The sequence below is a fragment of the Myotis nattereri genome (assembly GCF_964212035.1).
Source record: "Myotis nattereri genome assembly, chromosome: 4".
NCBI lineage: Eukaryota > Metazoa > Chordata > Mammalia > Chiroptera > Vespertilionidae > Myotis > Myotis nattereri.
The window spans coordinates 52,175,362-52,198,519 of NC_138079.1; the positions used below are offsets into that span (position 1 = coordinate 52,175,362).

The 23,158-nt window shown below is 37.9% G+C and overlaps 1 long non-coding RNA gene across 1 annotated transcript in view; it reads right to left on the reverse strand.

The window, feature by feature from the left end:
* Nucleotides 1-1,511: 1,511 nt before the first annotated feature.
* The window catches only part of LOC308517530, a 594,900-nt gene continuing 573,253 nt past the window's right edge, over nt 1,512-23,158 (reverse strand). Inside the window, exons 16-18 of the long non-coding RNA XR_013995843.1 lie at nt 15,405-15,460; nt 12,353-12,437; nt 1,512-2,621 (exon numbers count right to left, since the gene is read on the reverse strand). This is a non-coding gene — a long non-coding RNA (uncharacterized lncRNA). The remainder of the gene's footprint in view (nt 2,622-12,352; nt 12,438-15,404; nt 15,461-23,158) is intronic.

Sequence of the window (23,158 nt, forward strand, 5' to 3'; positions counted from 1 at the left end):
CATCACCCTCCCTTTTTTATTTTAAATCATGGTATTGTGGAAGGAGTTTGAGATTTGGAAAAGACTAATATCAAATCCCACTGCTGCAAATTACTGATGCTGAGACTTTGGAGAAATATTTTGTAATATTTCTGTTTTTTTGAAATCTGTGAAAAGGGTTGATAACACCTATCTGAGCATAATTGGTGAAGATCAAATGAATTAATATATGTAAGGCACATACCACACAATGTAAACACTCAAGAAACATAAGCTCCTTCTAATTTGATATCAATTTATATTAATGTAATACAATATCTGGTACTATTTGATGGTATCCCTTCGGGAGTAACAATATTGTATTGCAGACAAATCCTGAGTGGAGGTGTATCTCTGATAAACACAGTTGGCATATAAGAAGGTTCTTCCTACCATTCTTTAAAATAATTCCTACTTTGATTTATTCTGAATCATTTTTATGACAATGTGGATAAAATTATTTTTCTGTTATACTTTGCTTTATGATGTCATTTTTTCTAACCAGATGAAATCAGGAGTTGAAGTGACTTTGAAAGAATGAGCATGCTAGTGAGGTTGACTAAAAGCTGGGCGAGGATGAGGGGGACAGGTTTGGGGTGAGAGGTGGCAATTTTGTCAGACAGATGGCAAGGGATAAACTGAGAGGCACAAAGGATGGGCTGGCAGGCTCAGGGACCCCCTTATCTTAGCCAAGATTCAAGGAAATGTGGAGGTGTGAAGAGGATTGAAAACTCAGGTGGACAGTCTTTCTTAACTAATTAATTAGTCTTGCCTGAAAGAAAACACACATACACACTTCCATGTTAAAAAAAACAACAACAAAAAACAACAACAACAACATAAAACCCCAACACTGCAGATCGTAATGTTGTTTGTTTAAGACTCTGGATTACGCTTGGCCATAACAGACTGCAATGGATACTCTGTGTGCTACTTTTCATCTCAAATTTTGTGCTTAACATGTGAGCATATGATTCATATTCTAGCAGTTTATTACCATCAATAAAATTATCTTGGGCTAATGTTGATTTCAAGGTAGGTTACATGTCTGTAATTCTATCTTTACCGCTTAATATTTTTTCCTCCTCAGGGTCATGTTTTAAATGTGACCTAAAATAGCAAAGTCTTTGAAGAGTCTTCAGCATTGTGGTCAGGTTCGCAGACTGTGAAGCCAGATGGCCTAGTTTCGAAAGCTATTTCTACCACTTACCAGCTACATAACCTTGGGTACTAGTATTCATTTCACTTCTTCTAGCTTCAGTTCTCTTATGTGTAAAATGGGAATAATAATGGTAATCTCACAAAGCTAATGAGAATAGTCAACAAATTAATATATATAAAGTCCTTAAATCATGCCTGGCAAGTAGTTTTAAGTTAGCTACTAGCCTGGCACCTAGTAAATGTTACATGAGTGTTAGCTATTGCTGCTGCTAGAAGCTGTCAGAGTAAATTCCACATGCTATATTATTACTTTAAAAACAGTACACTGATCTATCCTCATAGAGGAATTTATTCAAGCGTGCCAGATAAATGTCTAAATACACTTACTCATCAAACCAAACATGAGTTTACCCCAGAAGTTGAAGAGAAGCACAGTGAAAACAATCATTTTTTAACAGAAAATTGTTTATGTTATAGTAACTTAATATAGAGTTAAATACTTTATAAAAGCATTTGGCAGACTCTGATGTTGATCAAGTTCAAAAATAATGTGAGAACAAAATAAAAACATTATTTAATGATTTATCAATTCACTCACTAAGCAATTAACTTATGCTTGCCCTACACAGAAGCTTGAAGAAAACAAAAAGAAAAATAAGAGCAATTTCCTACCTTTTTTGGAGTTATAATCCAGTAAGGAAAACTCAGATAATTAATTTTAAATCGTGGTCCTGAACACAATGATAGTCAAGTGTGAAATAATAGGGGAACATACAGAAGGAAGTGATGTGTATTTATGGGAGTACTTGGTGATGGTGTGTGACTGGCAGAAGGCAAGCATTTATCGCTATCCTTAAGTTAAATCTCTGGTGTATAGGAAGGGTAGACACTCATGGCATCAATAGTCTCTCGTTATTATACTTAAACTTTTTTCAGCCCAGCCTGTGAAAAAAGACATAATAACATATAGACTTGACCCCAAAACACAAAGCATCCAAAGTCTTCAAATTTAGTAGGAAAAAATAATTAGACCAAAAAAATATTAATGGATTATATTAATGCAACATTGTAATTAATATTTTGAATGTCTGGGAGAAAAAATTTCCAAAACTTTACTGCAAAGCACAGACAGAACTTTAGGAGAATCATGTGAGAAAGTTTCTCCTTGACGCTTATGTTGTCCCTGGGATAATGTGATCTGTCAGGGCCCCCACATAGCAATGAGGGCTATGGAAGTACACAGGTAGACACTCAGCAAGACAGGAAGATAGGTCTTTTCTGGCTATTGTTCCCACAGTCAGTCAGCCCCCTTCATACAGCCATCCAGCTCCTCAGTGGCCACGTGTGAAGTCCCAAAGCACAGAGAGCTTCTTGGTCTCATTCAGCATTATCCAGCCAGAATGAATCACAGTTTTTTGTTTGTTTTTTCTTGAAAGGAAAATCTGTAAGAAAACAAGTTCAGAAACTGAAATACAACCTGGGTAATATTAAGTGGGTTTTTAAAATATATAAATATCTTTTCAAAGTTTCTTAACTTCACTAGATGGAAGATACACAAATTTAAAGTATTTTATAGGTTTCATAGTATAATGTCAAAACATAAACTACCACTAGGCATACATACTTTTTAAAAGGCTAAGCTTTTTGATCATCATAAGGTTCTCTAACTGTGACACTTCCACACTGAGTGTAAGCTTAGGAAGTTAGGAAGATAAAAATCTTGGAGGCCCAAACCCTGGAAATTTGAGTAGCATCCTGTGGTAATTCATTCACTCTGATGCTAACATCAGTACTGTTGCTCTAATTATAGACATAATTAAAACAGTTAATCACTGCTATAGCCAATTAGGAAACATAATGCAAAGAGAGATTCCATTCATAATAACAACAAAAAATATAAAATACAAAGAAAGACAGTTGACAAAAAGTAGGCAAGATAAAAATAAGGAAAATTATAAAATAATGTATGTATTAAAAAATAAAATAAATAAAAGAAAATAAAAAATAAAAACTTTGAGAAACTAGAGCACCTTATGATTGTCTGGCCACATTAGCTAAGGTACCACTCTTCTCTATCCTGCTAGCCCTATTGCTATCTAAAAGTTCAGATGCAAAAAATGGCTTTGTCTGAAACACAGGGATGTCTGTTTCCTTGTTTGTATATTTATTTTCTGTCTTGGAATGCAAAAATAAGCTGTGAAAGCAAGTAATTTTTATTTCATGTTACTCATGTCTGGCACACATTGTAAGAATTCTTAACATGTAACAAATTTTTATATCCCAATATATAAGATAAATTCTTGCTGCAGAAAAATAAAAATTTAAATGCATACATAATAAATACTAATTGCTAATAAATAAAAAAGTTAAATTTTAGTGAGTAGCCAAAAATATAAATTGAAAATACATGAGATAGCATTTTGACCTCCAGTTTTTGTAAATATATATTCAAAATGTAAATTGTGTAAGCCCTTTCATTCAATAATTCTACTTCCCATGAAGGAATAGGAAGTTTACCAAAAAAAAGAGGATGTATATAGATCCTCAGTACAGAGTTCTAATAGAAAAATGGAAAAACCACCTAAATATCCATCAGTGTGCTAGCGACGGCCATCTGAAGTAATAATATGAAGACATTAAGCATTGTGCTTCGATGGATAAAAAATGTTTTGGGAAAATATACAGAAAACTGATGGCAAAAAGACCAAAACAGGATGCCTATAGAGTTCAGATGTGTGTGTATGTGTGTATGTGTGTGTGTATACACAAACACATCAAAACAAATAAAGACTCTCCCTGGGTGTTGCAAATTTTGTTTCCTTTAATATGCATTTCTTTATATTTCAAAAGGTCTACAGTGAAAATTACATTCATATTATAATGTTAAAGTCAATTAAAGTTATTAATTTAAACTGGAGGCCCGATGCACAAAATTTGTGCAAGGGACTCGGCCCTCACAGCACCAGCTTCATCCAGAAGGACATCCGGAAGGTCGTTCCACTATCTGGTCTAATTAGCATACTATGCTTTTATTATTATAGATTGCCAGTTATCTTATTTTTAAAATATAACTTAGAACTTAGCTCTTGAAATGACAGCATGTAAAAGAGAGTGTTGTCTGATGTGTGTAGTCTAATCGTTACATCGGAGAAAATTTACTCTCATACCTATTTTTACTTAGTTTTAAGTTGAACCGTGTAAAATTGTTTTTCAAGCTTTAGCACATTATGGTAGTTGGTTTAATATTTTCCCAGGTTAAAATGCAAGTGTTTCATTAGTGTGCTTTGGTACTCTGGGCCCACATTCTTGCTTTAGGAAGAACCAGTAAACTATGACCCATTAACTTAGATGGCAACTGAATGCTCAGCTAGTCACATTAGAGTTGTTACATTTCCTCAGCATAGAAATCAGACATCATAATTGTTTTAGATCTTTACGAATATTGAAATATATCTCCTCTCTGGTTCTTAATGATGAAAGGTAATCGCTGAGTCTTTAGAACACAAGAAGGCTCAGAAGAATTTATTATCAACGCCATATACATTTCATTATTATTAATTTTAGATATGCCTTGATATTATTTTAAATGTGGATACAATTAGATAAGCCACACTTACACCAATGGCAAAGTTTATATATCCTTTTTGTTTTAATACCTCATAGGCACTTTGACCCACCAAATTATAGACCCCTTTCTAAATCTCATTGTCAAGGTTCATTTTCATTTCTTAATTCAGTATAAAAGGCAAAGTTCTTGCCATAGTCACTCCACTCCATATCACCACACTTGAATCACTATGGTCTTCTGGAATCCATCCATGGCAAGATGAATGCCAAGATCTTCGTAGATAAAATATCCTGATCTTGTAGAATCTAGACTAAATTCATTTCTAATCACACAGGGCTTGCTTGGGTTATGTTCATTGAGTCTCAGACAACATATGCAAGATCACCCACTAGGTTGGAAACCATAATTCTGACACAACTATACTGTTCTAAATAATCTTAAACATAATGAATTTGAAGATGGTAATTTTTCTCTGGATCAGGTTGAGGTAACTCTTTCTCTGTTCCTGACAAAATCCTGTGATTATCTCTAACTCCAAATCTTTGCAAATTAAAGTTTCTCCCCAACCCACTGAAATCCTAGAATAGGGAGGAGGAGTGAACATGAACAATTTCTGCCCTGCCCCTCCACCCATGGGGAATTTTGTGGCTTTTTATAAGTTTCTTTCAGTTTGCTGCCATTGAACCCTCCCTTGTTACCTCTGCTAATGGTAGTTCAGCCCCTGTCGTGTTCCTTCGCCCAAGTGGTTTAGTGAAATGGAGTCACTGAAGAGAAGACTCAGGGAAGGTTCCCTTCCTCAGGGTTCCCATTGGCCCTTTACACAACATGCAGTCACAGTTTGCTCTCTGCTGGGCTCTCTCCTCATCACTGTGTTACTCTGGAAATTCTCCCTGTAGGGGGCAGGGGCCAGGTCCTGTGGCCCTCAAATTCCAAGGAATTGTAAAACTCTTCAAACATTTCTTTTGAAGGAAACCCTCTTCACTTGATAGGGGTAAGGGAAAGTGCCACAGTGAGGGGAGGATTGTAGGAGTTAAATTGTCCTTTCCATTTTTTCTCTTCCAAAACCTACAGATGGGCAACAGACTAAGGCTGCAGAAATTGCTTCACAGTCTTCAAGTGGTACCGAGATAGCACAGCAACTTGCTTGGGGATGTGAACAGGGTTGGTGCAAATCCAACTGAGACTTCTGCTTAAACTCCAAAACAACAGGAATGGCAACATTTACCATTATCTTAGATACATGTATAATATTTATTTATATACTAGAGGCCCAATGCACGAAATTCATGCACAGCTAGGGTCCCTAGGCCCGGCTGGTGATCAGGGCTGATCTGTGGGGCGACCGGCGAAGTGATTGGGGGCCCCCCACTGGCACCCACCTTGACCGGCCTGGGGCCTGCGGGCTGGGGGCAGATCCTGCATTGAGCATCTGCCCCCTGGTCAATGCACATCATAGTGACCCGTTGTTCTGCCATTTGGTCGATTTGCATATTAGGCTTTTATTATATAGGATACATGATACTCCTGTGCTTCTATATTACATATGAATGTATTCAGAGTGTGGTGTATCTAGGTATCATAATATAGAAATAGATAAATTTGGAGGAGAGGGACAGAGAAAAGTTATATGAACCCATATAATATTTAAATCCTAGAATAGGACTTGGGGCAGCATTAAGTCTTTAACATAACTTTTACATCAATTAATTGTAACATTTTGAAAGTATATTCCTAATACCTCTGTCTGTAGCTATAACTCTCACTTATCTTTAGGACCTAACTGAGCATGTTAAGATCTCCATAAATCTGTTCCTCTGGTCTCAGTCCTGACATGGAAAACTCTCTTGTAAGGATACTTATTTAGATTTTGGTTAAAGTTTTGAAACTTGTGAAAAAAAAACTTGAGGAGGTGCCAGCTACTAAAATTTTTTTTAATCTCTGGGTAAATCCAGTTCAAATATCCAATTTTTAAAAGTCCATGCATCATGAGAAGTATCTCCATGAAGTTCTAGTGCCTGTAAGAAAATAATCCGTGCAGGGACATTCCAAAGGTTTGTATTTGACCTTTCTTTGGTTTTAATCACTGAAGTTCTAGACAGCTTAATAAGTTGAAGGTGCTGGGTCACAGTCTAACTTAATGAGGCCTGCTGCAGAGACTGGGCACCTCTGATTGCTCCCATAAGTCTTAGCACATCTGGTGTACTGTCCTTGGATGAGAAATGTTTTCCATAACTTTTCTCTTGTTCACTACCCTGCATATAAATTGTTTTTATTAACCCGAGAATGATACAGCACTGTATATTTGTGTGAGCTTTTGCCATTTTCAGCTTTATCCTACAGAAAGAGAGTTGATTGTTTTCTCCAAAAAGGAATTAAACACTGTTTATCACCAATGTCTTCTTTTCTATTTTTCTACCCTTACTTAATATGGGTCAAACTAACCTTCAGTTTGACATCAGATTAAAGAACTAAACATTGTAACAAGACTCTTCGAGACAATTTACAATATGCCATAGTTGTGGAAGAAAAGAACCAGATAAAAACAATAGATCACTTTTAAAGACTTTTTCCATAAGACAACATATCCAGATGTAAATATCAAGGAGATTCAATTGTATAGGGAAATATATATATATATACACACATTTGGGTGATTGGCACATTCCTTTGTCCAGAATGATAAACAAATTGATAGACAATCTATTCTGTTTTATTTCAGGATATTTTACAAATCTAATGAAAGCCATATTTCTTCTTTCTTTGCTATTTCCCATATGGATACTAGTAGCATGGAAGTTGATCCAGATGGATAAAACTACAGTTTTATAGGATGGTGTTACATCTGCATCCTCCACCTTAACCTTAGTCATGAAGAATGCATCTCAGGGCCCTTATAGCGCAGTAAAGAAAATTGAGTGTCTTTATAAAGAAAGTGGACCAAAGACAACATGACCATATTTTTACTAAGGAAATTCTGCAGGTGGAAGCAGTTTGTATTGGAATCCATCTTATCTCTCTGAAAGCCAAAATATTTGCATACTGAAGTCATCTGCCATCCCATCATTGACACTTATCTTTTGAACAGAAAACATTGCTTGCATTCTTCTCTGATTAACCCTGTCTAACCTAAATTCATACACAAATACCATATTTCACATAGCATTATATTAAAAATATAAAAAGAAGAGGAAGTAGCTAGATGGTGTCAAAGGATAGTTAGTCATTCTATCAGACACAAGGTGAAGACCAGTTCTGGTCATAATTAGGTCAGCTCCAGAGTAAGCAGAATGTCTCTGGTATCAAGCTAATGGAAGCTTTGGAAAGAGTAAAAGTAATATTCTAGTTGTATTATTTTTAATTTGACTACTGAAATGTTGAATAAAACCTGCGTATGTTTTTTCCTATGTCATGTTATATGTCACTAATGTAACTCTGTACAAAACACTGGTTTTGCCATATCACTTTAACATTAGCAAGATTCTTACTCTTGTATATTCTTTATTCAATTAAAGGACACATCAAAGCACTCATGATTTTTGTTGTTTACATTTTACAACTCAACCACTCTTTCAGATTTTCCTTTCATACAACTCATTTGTGAAGGAAGCTTCATGTGACTCCAATATAAAATTCTTAGATTAACATTTTTAACAGCTTTGTCCATTCCCATAAATCTAGATACCTGACATATGAAAATGTAGGTATCACCCAAATCTACCTGCCATTCTTCTCTTTCTCATTCATTTCCTCACTGATATTCTTACCTAGACAATATTAAAGTGCAATTTCTTATAGTTCTTCCTTATACATTGCAAGGTCACCTTCTCCATTATGTATTTGCTACTTGATCATTTAGCTATCTAATCACAGGCACATATAAAAATTTTATTTTAAGTTTTATATAGTACTGCCCACAATTCCACACCTTTAAGGATACCTCAATTAGATATTTACAGAATTCTAAGATTCTAATTTGCCATCATAATTGTATAAAGATCAATACTGAAAGAGCCTCAAAGACTTTCTATTCCATCTCTTACATTTGCAGCTAAGAAAAATGCTCTAGGTGGCAAAGACGAAATCAAAACACCAATCACTATATTTCAAGTTCACAGCTCTTATTGCAACAGCTTGCATTTACAACCCAGAAAAACTGCTGCAAATTAGTCCTCTGCAAATTATCAGTCTTAAAAATGTCAGTATTCTCTACTCTACTATATTAGGGTTCTCCAGAGAATCGAGAATCGGAATCAATAGCATAAATACAGATATCTATAAGAGGAGAATTATTATAGAAACTGGCCCACATAATTACAGAGGCTGAGAAGTCCCACGGTCTGCTATCTGCAAGCTGGAGTCAGGGATATAATCCAGTCTGAGTCCGAAGGCCTGAGAACCAGGGGATCTGATCATGTAACTCCCAGTCTAAAGGGTATAAGTCCCAGAGTTGGAAGGCCTAAGAAACCAGCATATCTAGTGTTCAAGATCAGGAGAAAATGGACAGTCCTGTTCTAGAACAAAGAGAGAATTCACCTTTTCTCTACCTTTTTGTTCTTTGGTCCCTCAACCAATTGGATTATGCAAATCCACACTGGTAAGGGGATCTTTTATACTGATTCAAATGCTAATCTCTTCCAGAAACATTCTCACAGAGACACACAGAAATAGTGTCCACTGGGTATCCTGGTCAAATTGACACATACAATTAACCATCACAACTGCTCAGTTCTTCCTGCAGATCCCAAGCCATGTGCTTCAAAATTTGTCAGAATTCCCTGCCTCATCCTTACCCCACTATCTTCTCAGGCATACTTATTCATGTTTACTACCTATCTTGAGTCTACTTTTTTGTCTAAAAGCCATCCTCTATGCATTCTTCTCCAAACCACTACAGCCATTTTAATTTTAACTGCCTCCATTTTAAAAGTTCCTAAAAATTCTTTTAACTTCTCAGACTAGGTAACTTCCTCCACCAGTGTTGATAGTATCATACTTCTGTTGATAAAAGCCACAAATATTTTTGATGCTTCTTATGAGTTAGTCTCTGTTAAAACCCTGAAGATACATATCGCCATGCACCAGCTCCTGGACTCACCTATCTCTTGTCCCAGTGCCCATTACACAACTGGCTCTGAAGGGGCTCTGACCAACTTCATGCAGGTACTCTGACGGCATGATGCCATCACAAACAGAGGAAGTTGAAGAATTGGAGATAAGAAAGTTTTGAGTAGAGATATTTTGATATATAAGAAAATATATTACTTATATAAAAACGCTTGGAGTTTCCTAAGTGATTAAGAGTGGTAACGATGTTTTTGTTATGTTAATATGGTGACCTTTGGGAAGCATCTAAGGATATGACTGATTGTGACTGAAGGACTGGAACTTTCAGTCCCCACATTCGCCTTACCTCTAGACCAGGAGAGGCATTGGAGGTCAAATAACTGATGGCCAGTGATTTAATTAACCATGCCTATGTAATGAAGTTTCCATTAACAACCAAAAGGGTAGGATTCAGAGAGCTTTCTGTTTTTTTGGTGAATAGGTCTCACCTTCAGACCTGATAATATTTTGAATAAAGTTTAGAGAGATGAGGCTGAAAAGAGAAGCAAAGGCCAGATCACGAAGTTTTAAAGACTACTTCAATACACAAAGGATTTTTGAATCTATTATCACAATGGTAACCTGAAAGAGGTAAATCTCAGTTTCAATGTGCTTTAAAAAACACACAAACATTAAAATTTAAGATAACTAATGAGATTCCTGCATTTGAAGGCAGATCTAGTTCCAACCCTCAAGGCATAAAACTCTTAATTTGCTTGTGTCTTCTGCATACCACTCTCCATTAAATCAATATTAGAGTCCTAGCTGGTTTGGTTTAATGGATAGAGCATAGTCCTGCAAACTAAAGGGTCCCAGGTTCGAGTCTCACCAGTGGCATGTACCTTGTTTACAGGTTTGGTCCCTGGCTTCAGAGGCACATTCAGGAGGCAGGCAACCAATCAATGTGTCTCTTTCACTCTGTCTCTCCTTCTCCCTTCCACTTTCTAAAAACCAATGGAAAAAAAATGTCCTTGGGTGAGGATTAACCTAAAAAGTAAAATAAATAAGTAAAATCAATATTGGAGACTTGAGATTTTATTATGAGTGGCTTCAGAGAATTTCATAGTAGGAATGCATTTTAAAGAACATCTGGTTCAAGTTTCTTAGCTTTCAAATTTTTTAATCTCAAAAACGCACTACAATTTACATAAAAGTTATAAAAATAAAATAAAGAAAATAAATATCAAATAAAAGTTTTCATATAAATTAAGATTCTGAAAACCCAAAAGTCTTTATTTACCAGACAGGGAGGAATATGAGCAAAATGAAATAAGAATACAATGATAGAGTATGATGTAGATATTTCAGATAACTGTATTGAGTGTGCTCCATGACCTTTGCAGCAGGGTTCAGGATCGGAAGGAGGGGCCAATGCACAAATGAAAATGCTATACAAGAAATATAAATTTAGAAGGCATTGGGGGCCAGTTGGAGCCTCTTTCTTGAAGCGACACACAGCTTTCTGGCCTGGTCCACTATTTATTTTCTTGAATACACATTTGCCTTTTAGCAAAGTATACAGTCATATCAAAGGTAAAGTTTGGTAAATAGTAAAAGGATTATCACATTAGGGAATTGCCTTGAGCCAGCACTGTCTCAACAGACAAGGTGCTTAGCACCAGCCCTGCTAAAACCCAGGGTCCATCAGCCTTCCGTGTTCCTTGGTGCACTCTCATGATAGTATCAGCAAGCAGTGGCTTCCCACAGTGTGCCTCTTATAAAAATATTTAAATTCTTTTTCTTTTTTTTTTAAATTGAGTTCCATATCTGTGAGCTCATTTGTGGTTACTAATACATAGAACCAAACTGGATGCAGTTGGTGTTTACAAAAATTAGATGATCATCAGAATCACTGGGTAAACTACTAAAACATTGAAATTTTGGTGTTCTACCTTACAGTGCTTGTTTTTGTATGATTGGTTTTCATTTGTTTTGGTCTTTTAGTTTGTCTGTCTCTGGTCAGAAAAATGATTTAGGTGCATTTATTCAGCAGTTTATCTAATATTTAATATTTGTCAGGAACTGTTCTAGGTGCTAGGGATATAGTAGTAAATAAGCCTATTTTCCTAATCTCATAAATCTTATATTCTAAGTAACATAATAAGAATAGGCATGTATATACTCTTAATGGCAACCTGATAAAATAAATTTTACCATTTTCCAAGGTTTAATTAAAGTTCTAATTGGTGATTTAAAGAAAAGATACTGATTCATTTATTAACAAAATCAAATCATAAAATCACAATATCTTCCAATCTTTTATTACTTCTAATATTTAGAGCAATTATACTCAATAGTCTATTTATATAAGTCACTTTTATAAATTCAGTTTTATAAAATCATGTGAATAGAATAGCTTACATAAGTTTTACTCAATTAATATTAAATTATTCATTGACATTTCAATACACTTCAAAATAGAATGTAAAAAAATTAAAATATTTATGATAGGATTCATCTATTTTCTTTATTCTATGAACTTGACATAGCCTTAATACATACCTTCTCCTTTCTACAGCACCTCTCAAAGCTGTCTTCTGTTTTGTGTTCATTTTTAAGAGCTGATCATCAGAGGTAGGCTTATAATCTGAAATACAACATAAATTGCTTAGGACAACCATTTCATGGCCTCTTGCCATGACAGAATTTTCCCTAAGAACTTTGCATTTTTTCCTTTTGAGTCACGTCAAATAGTTTCTTTCACTTCCACCCATCCTGGTCTCATCCACTGGGTGGCCAGCATTACTGTCTGCTTAAAAGCAGCTGGGGGAGAAAACCACCCTGAATAACCTCCATTTTTATATAAAAATTATAACTCCCAAGAGACCGGAAGCACTGTAATGCTGACTTTCTGACCTCAGCCAACTGTTGTGGCTGCTCACAAATGAACCCACCAATAAAGAGATTAGAAAAACTCTGGAATGTGGTTTTTGGCCAGAATAAACTCAATCTAGATAAAGGGAAAGAGACTGTCCATTTTATTTTTCAGGGTAATGTCTACCACATTGAAGCACTAATGAATACTCAGACACACTAAGATTTTTTTTTTTTTTTTTTTTACATTCTTGGCTACACATTAATTTTAGGTGGACATTCCTTAATCTAAGGTTCTTTGAGGGTAAGCAGCTGCACTGTGGAATTATTCTGGTAGTTAAACAAAAATAAAAGTGTTCTTCCTTTTGAAATGTTTAAAATAAATTCTTTAGATATTAAAGATGGAGCCATGTAGCATTAACTAAAAATATTCTCTTATTAGAACAAGTTCTTCTCATCTATTTTGTTTATTCAAACACTAGCACCCGGCGCACAGATTTGTGTACATTGAAAGGAAATTAATTAGAAGGTGGCAGGCAGGGTGGGACTGAGCAAGATGAGCCAGACATGCCCTGGAGCCAACCTCCAGGGGTCCCTCCCCAGCCAGCGCACTAGGTGGTGCTGTAGCTTGAAGTGTGTCTACGCAATGAGCCAGGTCCCTCAGGCAGTTGGGGTCCCTTGGCCTAGCCTGCAGGGATCAGGCCAAAACTGGCTCTCCAACATCCCCAGAGGGGTCCCAGTGTGAGAGAGGGCACTCTGCAAAGTTGCTATCGTACAGGGTATGGAACACAAACACAAGTTTGCAGTAAACCAGATTCAGAACAGACAGTGCCCCAGCAACAACATAACCCATGGCCAACGGTATAATTGCGCGGCCCCACGAGGAATCAGGTTCCCTTCTCTCTCTGGTTTCGGAGTGCGTTACTCAAGAACTGCCACTGCCAACAACTCCACAGCTCCTGCATCGAGCATCTGCCCCCTGGTGGTTAGTGCTCATCATAGAGACTGGTCAGATGGGCAGAGGGACACTTAGCATATTAGCCTTTTATATATATATATATATATATATATATATATATATATATATATATTAGAGGCCCATTGCACGAAGAGATTTGTGCAGTAGTCCTTCCCTTCCCCTGGCTGCCAGCACCGGTTTTCCTCCGGCACCCGGGACCCAGGCCTTCGCTCCAGACGGAGCCTTCAGTCTTCACGGCTCCGGATGGAGCCTTCAGTCTTGGCTCCGCCGCTTCGCCCCTATGTATGCAAATTAACTGCCATCTTTGTTGGGTTAATTTGCATACTCTCCTGATTGGCTGGTAAGCATAGAAGAGGGATGGTTAATTTACATGTTTGTCTATTATTAGGTAAGATTTTATTCCATATCTGCTATGTGAAAGGAACTAGGTAAAGTGCTGATTTGTTTGATATAAAAAATTAAATCCTTTGTTAGCTGAGTAATTCACAGCAATTCCATGATCATCAACCTCTTCCAGTAGATTACCGAATTTTTATTTAGAAAAAGAAAACTTGTTGGACAAATTCAAATGCATAATACACTTAAAAACCGGGTTCTCTATAATAACTTATGGGCGGGAAAAAGCCCTAGTGCTGGCAGAGTTAATAACTCATATATTTCACAGGAACAAGTTTGTTTTGGGATAGCTGAAACATAATAGTCCCTAATGATTTTTCTTTCAAATCTTTCCTGTAAGCATACATCTGCTCGTTTTGAGATTTAATTGTAGATACTGCCTACATTGGCAGGAAAAAAAAAAGTGTTCTCTTCAAAATACCTCTCATTTCCCATTTAATCAAAGGACTGAGTTCATTTGATCTCAGTTCCACATTGCTATTCACACTTAAACTTAAAGGCAACAGGCTTACCAAGTAGGAGTACTACTTGGCATTGATGGGCAAGTTTCACCACAAGCATAATGTTGAACTGCTGGGCTCGTCTTTCTTATTGAACTGTTTGCCAAGGAAATCCAGTCCATGATAAATAGACAAATGTCTGAGATCACTGTGGCTCATTCTCTGATGAGGCAGCTGCCTCCATGCTGTGTTTGTTGTTCGAGGATATTGTAAATACTAATATTTTATAAGCGATAGTGCAGTTTAGAAATGAATCTCATAAACATAATTCCCTATTTCCCAGTTTTCAAAAACACAGAGCCTGAGCGAATATCATTAGTGGTCAGTCTGTAGATTCGGTTCTCAGCTCCATGGGCTGTGATGGGCAGAGGAAATTTGGGATGTGCAAAGTCTTAATCACTCTGTCTCTCAGAAAGTCAGGGAACTTTTGAGTTCACGTAATTCCTTCTGATTTAAAATGACAGGCTATGGTACCTGCATTTAAAATCGATAAAAAGTGTTACAGCATAAATTAAAGAAACCAGTTTGAAAGGATAGGCTAAGAAAAAAGTGTTGATTATTAGGAAGGCGCCATAATTATTTATTTTCTTTTCAAGGTGAAACAAAAGATGTTATATCATATGGTGTACAAATCATTAATTGAGGGTATTCTCCTAAAATGCTAAACCTATTAAGTCACATTGTGTTTGGACCCTCGCCTTCATTTTGAAGTCTGATCTATATCTATGGTCTCTTTCTCCCTATGTGCTTATTTCTATATTCACAGAACCAAGCCTCCTCTGCTCCATCTTCCTTCTTTCCTTTTCTCTCATAATTAACTTGTCTTCTTTGAAGGAGGTAACTCTTCTACCCACAAGTCACTTACCTTGGCTTGCGAAGAAGTACCTCTCCTTAAAGGGTGCTTCTCAGTATGTCCAGTTCCTGGAATTGCAACAAAAAATAAAGATGCCAACCCCCTTTTAAATACTGAAGACTGAGTTGGTAAATTTTATTAGGTAGCTCAGTGGATATGCAGGCAAGTGGAATAAAGACAAATAAAGTCCACATCTTAAATCACGGAAACCAATAAAAACATATGGATTAGATCATGGCTAAGACAGACACTATGTAAGAGTAATAATGTAGATGAAAATATTTTGCAAATTCCACAGCACTGTACACACATTACTGTGATTGTTTTTCCTTTAAGACACCGCAGTGAGAGTGAATTGAATAAGATGCCAATTGCCTATTAAAAAATGTAGCCTTAATTAGAGTTTGGAACCCCCGTCTTTGTATGAAAGGGCAATAATGATGGAAAGACCTGCTACATGTGGGATCTTTCTTTTCTTTATCCTCAGTCGGTGATGCTATTTGGGTAATAACTGATGAAAGGACGAGGGTGCCAACCACTTTGCAGTTAAGTGGCTGATTAAGGCCCAAAGCAAAGCTGCCAGGAGCTTGGGTCTCCCAGCTTTAAAGTGACACATAAGAGCAATTAGAATGCGGCTGGCTTTGCTAGGACATATTTAAATTTGGACAAAAGTTTGGGCCAGTTATTATTTCATGTTAATATATTCTTCTCTAAGACAGCATCAGAGAGAAAGGGACATCATTTAGAGCATAAGAAATAAATTAGAATATTACTTAGATTCTCTGAATTCAGATGTGAATAAAAAGAAAAACTATAAAATCATTTCTATGTTTGCATTCATAATGGGGACACTACATGTAATTAGATCTCCTAATCCTAGAGGAAAAGAGAATAGGTGCATGAAGCACACTGCTATCCAAGAGGAGAAATCTCTGAATTCTTGGGCATATTGTCACCTGCCTGTCATATTGCACAAGTGTGACACCTAGCCCAGAATGGCAAGGTTTTTAGAATTGTTATATTTCAACTTGGGACAATCATTATTGCATTTAAATATAGCTGCTCTAGGAGCACAGTGAGGAAAAGAGATTCTTTCTGTGTTTAGAAAAAAGGTTTGAAGTTGGTGAGGGAAATTAGAGAGAATTAGAGAAGATGAAAATTATAACACATGTTCTCCATGTATGAGGGAATGGTAGTTGGAGAGAGTAGATGACTTAAAATCACAGCTCTAATGGCATCTTAGGGTTGTGGGGTAGCACAGTCCATTTATACTTTGCTCTTGTGATTTATGATGTCACCATTAAACCCCTCGATGGCATTATATCCTTGTAATTTGCAGTTGCCTAGCATTTTTTCTATATACAACTCAATAACTCATTGTGTAGCTATTTCACACACACATAAACATACACATTAGTGTGAATATGTGTGTGCTGAATCTGTCGTCGGTGGAAACCATGACTTTTGATGTAATAATAAGTCTGGTTAATAAAAGGCAAGAAATCATGGGCTGGATATGTAGTCACTGCCTCCCCAGCTTTGTCATGAAGCATCATAAGAAGACATGCACTGTGTGTTACTATAAAGAGATTTCACTTAGATTTTGTATATATTCTTATTAAGAATTAAATAAGCAAAACTGTCTGTAAGGTCAGCCAAAAGTCATCATTACAGGAAATGTGAGATTGCACAGAGATAAAGAAGGAAATACATTCAATTCACCTCAACATTACAGTAATAGAATTAGAAAATAACAGGATTAGATATATTAAACCTTCAGGGCTAAATTCTTCTGCCCCAGGAGAAATATGGTTGGGTCTCCTCACTGTCCAAGAGGAATATCTGTTTCCTTCCAGAGTCTGGCCCTGGTCAGTAATTGTAACACCATAAATCCAGGAAAGAGAAAGTTTGGGAACATTTGCTTTAAGACTATAATACAATGAGTCATTAGTATGTCTGTGTGTGGTGGGGGTGGGGGGTAGGGGGGAGAATGAGAGGTGGTATTTCAACCTCTCTTATTCCAGCTTTTAAACCGACTTCTGTAATTATTCTCCAATGAAAACATGAATGCCGGCGACTTTCTGGAGAGTTATTTTTATTTCTCTTTGAATATTTTAGCTCCAATACTAGATATGCACTGCTGGAGCTCTGAGTATGCTGTTCTAAAATACTATATTTATAAAATGACCCAAGAGCACATGCTGCCTGGATTAAATTTATCCCAAGATGAGAGGTTTTATCTCTAATCATCTGCTTGCTGACAAATCTGGGCGCATCTTGTGCAGGTTTGATGGTTGAGATGCGCAGGCTAAAGTGATCCAGATCCTGGAGGGGCATCCCTTTGTCTTGCCTTTGCCTTCCTGAGACATGGAGATAATGAACATGGCTTCTCTGAATTCATCATGATTTAGAGTAACATCCTCACTGAATGAGACTGTTAGTTTGATCCCAGAAATAGTGGGATGCTCTTCTTAAAGCAGCATAACATAAAAGATGGCAAAATTATTTAAGTTCTCAGGAAAATACTTCTTAAAGATATAGAATAGCTTTTTCACAATGTGTGCAAAATCTATACCAGGCATAATTTTGAAGAGTACTTGTTTCTGTGGAATTGTATTCATATCTATTCTGTGGCCCATGTCACATTATAATATTATTTTTATTTAAGCCTCATACTAGACTATGAGCTCCTTGAAAAAGGGAACCTCTGCTTGCCATTTTTATGTTCCCTCCAGAATTCCACTCAACTCCAGGCACATTGTAAGCATTCACTAAATAAGTACACCTTGAGAAGGATTGGTTGCTTCTCTGTGTTTGAGACACTTAACGGTGGATGATACATCCCTATTACCAGCAGCAACTTCTTCCATGTGGCTGCCTTCCTTTGCACTTGGGGTTAGTGACAGAAGTCGAAATTGGGATTAGATCCTGTGTCTTGCAGATCTTCCTTCCATGGAGTGAGGAAATCAGCAAGAAGAATACTCATGACAAGCTCAAGATTCCATCCCTTCTCTTTGGAAGCTTTTAATGCCAGTAAAGAAAAATAATAAATGAGAAACTCTTAGCATAGTTTTGGAGTGAACATAGAATCATTTGCTTTTCTGCTAGATTAGGGCCTAAGCAGCTTTACTGCCGGCTACATTTCCCCCTATGGGTTATTTTCTTTTCTATTAAGTAATTCCCTTAACGCCCAGGAAGTTAAAGATTCTGTTGAAAATAGAGTTTATGAACTCTAAGATTCAAAGCCTTACTGTAATGGTTGTTTTTTATCTTGTAATCTTAAAGAACTACCAGCCTAATTAAATATCTCTCTCATATTTAGTTTAGTGATATTTCTAAGGTTATGCATATTTGAGGATAGATGTCGTGCTATAAGAATCTCACTCTGCAGCACTTTCTCCCTCATTTTGCTATATTATCTAAAACTTTTGGGGAAGCTATCCAAACTTTTGTCTTTTTCTAATTCTTATCCCAATGCAAAAATCATTGTAGTAGCTCAAGAAGAAGAAAGAATTAAAGGTATGTCAAGCCCTGACTTGTTTTGTTTTCCCCTGTGGCTGATTTAAGCATCATCTAATTTCCAAGCAACATTTTAGAGATGTATGAGATTGTCCACCAAAAGATGAAATGCTTTTAAACATATTTTGTGAATGCATTCAATACTTCTTCACTAATGAAAAGCATGCATTACAGTTTTTGTCAAAGGCAGCAAAAATTATTTTTTTTTCATTTTTGAATGGAGATATGATTCAATTATAAAGTAATCTTGATTTCTTACATAATCAGAGAGCATTATTTACCAATTATTCCCTTTCTTGATCATGATAAAAATCATAGACTGTTCTTTGAACCTTTGTTAATTCCAGTTGTCCAAAGTCTTACTGGCCTTGCTCAGGGGGAGAGCAGCTTTTGGAAATGGTATGCTGCTCTTCAATATCATGGTGATGTATTATTTGAAAGATGACAAGTTTTAGCACTTTAGAATTTTAAAGAAAGTTGCCAGAATAGATACAGTGTGTGTGTGTGTGTGTGTGTGCGCACGTGCGTAAAAGCACGCACATGTGTATGTAATACTAAAATGAAGAGACATCTATTTTGGTAACAGCCATGTACTTGGACCCATCTACAGTTCGATTGTACATCAGTTATGATGTGTCTCTTTCTAACAGCAAGGATACTGATCTTGATGAATAGCTAAAAGGTAAGATCATTCTTAAAGGTGTGAGTGATTAATAATGGCCATGCATAGATTTTTTTCTAAGAGTGTAAATAAAATATATCATTTCCATGAAGGGCAGGTGTTTGGCAGAATGATTCATAGTGCATTTGAAAGCATAAAAAGTCAAACCCAGGGTCTCTCCTAAGCATGTCAAAAAGAAAGCTGGTTTATTCATTTGAAATATTCTAGTGGATGCTGAAATAAATAAGTGGATATTTTTTAAAAAGCATATGCTATAGGATACTGGAGATAGAACTAAGATTTTTATTTACCAGTAATTAAACAAAATAAAAAAAATTATCTTTTGATAGCTAAACAATCTATAATAATAAAAGCATAATATGCTAATTGGACCAGACATCCTTCCAGACATCCTTCCTTCCAGACAAAGCCACAGCAGGTGGGGCCACAGCAGGGGCAGCAGAGGCCTCCCAGGTGCAGTAGCGGTGGGCGGGGGCCGCAGTGGCAGTGGGCAGTGGGGGCCAGGGCCAAGGCCCTTGCACAAATTTTGTGCATTGGGTCTCTAGTAATAGAATAACAGGGAAAGATAAATAAAAATATAAAAGTAGCTTTTCTGTACATAACACTTGAATCATATACTTCATCCAACCAAGATTTACTATGTAACTTTTAGATTGAAGATTCCTGTGGGAAGCTACAGTATTAGCATAAAGTTCGGCTCTATTGTGCTTGGCATTCATGCCAAAGTACATGGGGTTCTATTAAATTATCACAACACAGTATAAGACTGGGAAAGATGTTCTTTGAAACAGAAGAATTATTCCAGTGGTAATATCTAAGTACTCTGCTAATGGCCTAGAGCAGTTGTCAGCAAACTGTGGCTCGCGAGCCACATGCGGCTCTTTGGCCCCTTGAGTGTGGGTCTTCCTAAGGCTTAGAGTACCCTAGTTAAGTTAATACCACTGTACCTACCTATATAGTTTAAGTTTAAAAAATTTGGCTCTCAAAAGAAATTTCTATCGTTATACTGTTGATATTTGGCTCTGTTGACTAATGAGTTTGCCGACCACTGGCCCTAGAGCACATGATATTTTGACAATGCATAAGAAAACCAGCCTCATGATGCTGCAATACTGCATGTCATGCTCTCCTATGGCCCCAGTACCACAGAGATCGTGCATGTCCCAGACAGAAAAAGTCTTAAGCCTGGGTCAGGTAGGATTCAACTTTCCTTCCACAAGTTACAGTTAAATCAAGGAGCATCAGTTTTGTCTTTCTATCATCCAGTGAAGGTGAAAAAGCAGATAATTGTCATCATAGAGTGTGTAAAAAGAAAACTTGACTGTCAAGAATCAAATGCCTGTACCCACTAGAGATAGAAACAAGTCATCATGTCTACTCTTTTAAGAATGAAAATTCACAATTCACTGAATTTTTTAAAGTCTGTATTGACTTAATATCTTAGAAAAGATTTCATGAATGTTATTTTCCTCATTGGATGCCTCTCCCTGTAGGGACTAGGGCATATCTCCTAGCATTGATAGAAGGCATGGTGACATTCTCTCTCTGCAGTTGGCATGGCCTTCTCCCTGTGTTCTGTGGCTGCCAATGTTTCCTGCAAGTCAGAGCTTATATAGATAAGCCAAGCATAAGGCCTATTGATGGATGGAGATATGGCAAATATACTGACACCTTAGAAGCATTACTTTTGACTGTGAAGGATAAAACCATAAGAAATACCAAAAGATTGTGTTATACATGAGACTTCGCTATATCAAGGACTTATCTGTATTTTTGGAAACTAAACTCCCTTTGAGAAAATCTAAATAATCCTATGCTTTTCTGACTTGGATACAGCAGAGTCTGCCCTCCCACTCTTTTAATTCTTTCTCTCTCAAAATACACACGTCGAGGATCATTTTGCCGCTGGGCCTGGGGTGCAGATATGTGTGTCCATTACAGGCATCGATTTTCTGGATATCCTAGGCTTCCTGAAGTAGGAGGTTTTAAAATTGGTTCAGTCCTACTCTCTAATACATTTCAGGACTTGGGAACCTTTGGATAAATGTGGAACATGTTGCTTATAACACATGTTCAGTGTGTCTCCAGAATAAAAATATATAAATAATTATATATTACCAGATAATATATCATTCTAGTGAGACACTGTCATGTGCTGTACTTAAGTTCTAACTCAAAGTTATAATGTCTCAGTGTAAGTAAAAATGAAAATGCCAGATAACTCACAGAAATCAGACTGAGAAGGTAATAGTTAGGAAGATAGATAATGGGAGATAGCTACAGAATATCCAAAGTTCCTTTTTTTAAAAAAAAAATATATATATATACTAGAGGCCCGGTGCACAAAAATTTGTGCACTCGGGGGGGAGGGGGGTCCCTCAGCCCAGCCTGTGCCCTCTTGCAGTCTGGGACCCCTCGGGAGATAACGACCTACTGGCTTAGGCCTGCTCCCGGGTGGCAGAGGGCAGGCCCAATCCCTAGGTGCACCTCCTGGCCGGGCTCAGAGCAGGGCCGATTGGGGAGTTGGGGCGCCAACCCCTGGCATGCACAGAGCAGGGCGATTGGGAGGTTGTGATGCCACCCTCAGTCACACTCAGGGTAGGGCCGATTGGAGGGTTGGGGCACCGTCCCCTATCATACTCAAGGAAGGGTCGATGGGGAGGTTGCAGCGCCACCCCATGTCACGCACAGAGCAGGGCCAATCAGGGAGTTGGGGCACTACCCCCTGTCACTCACAGAGCAGGGCCCATCATGGCGGTTGGGGCTCCTTACCCTGTCATGCACAGAGCAGGGCCAATCAGGGGATTGGGGCACTGCACCTTGTCACACACAGAGCAGGGCCGATCAGGGGTTGGGGAGCTCCCCCCTATCAGGCACAGAGCAGGGCTGATCAGGGGGTTGGGGCGCCTTCCCCTGTCACGAACAGAGTGGGGTGGATAGGGAGGTTGTGGCCCCGCCCCCTGTCACACACAGAGCTGCAGGGCGATCAGGGGGTTTGGGCGCTGCCCCCTGTCATGCTGATTCCGGTGCTGGGAGGCATATTACCCTTTTACTATATAGGATAGAGGTCTGGTGCACGGGTGGGTGCCGGCTGGTTTGCCCTGAAGGGTGTCCTGGATCAGGGTGGGGGTCCCCACTGGGGTGCCTGGCCAGCCTGGGTGAGGGGATGATGGCTGTTTGCAGCTTGTCACACACCCTTCAGGGTGGGGGTCTCCACTGGGGTGCCTGGCCAGTCTGGGTGAGGGGCTGAGGGCTGTTTTCAGGCTGGGGGTGACTGAAGCTCCCAACCGCTCCTTTTCTTCTTTATTCTGGGCCAGCTTTAGCTTTGAGGCTTGGCTCCAGCTCTTAGGCCTCCGCTGCTAAAAGTAGGTTTCTGGCCTTTGCTTACAATGTTGCAAACCTGCTGGCTGAAGCCGGGCGACTAAAGCAGGTTTCTGGGGTTTTGTTTAGCTTCTATATTTGTTACATAGTTGCTTAGAGTTGCAGCTCAGAGGCCTGCAGCGGCAGGCGGGGAACGTTGGAGTCCTCTGTCACTGAAGCAAGCAAGCCTCATGTTAGTTTCAAG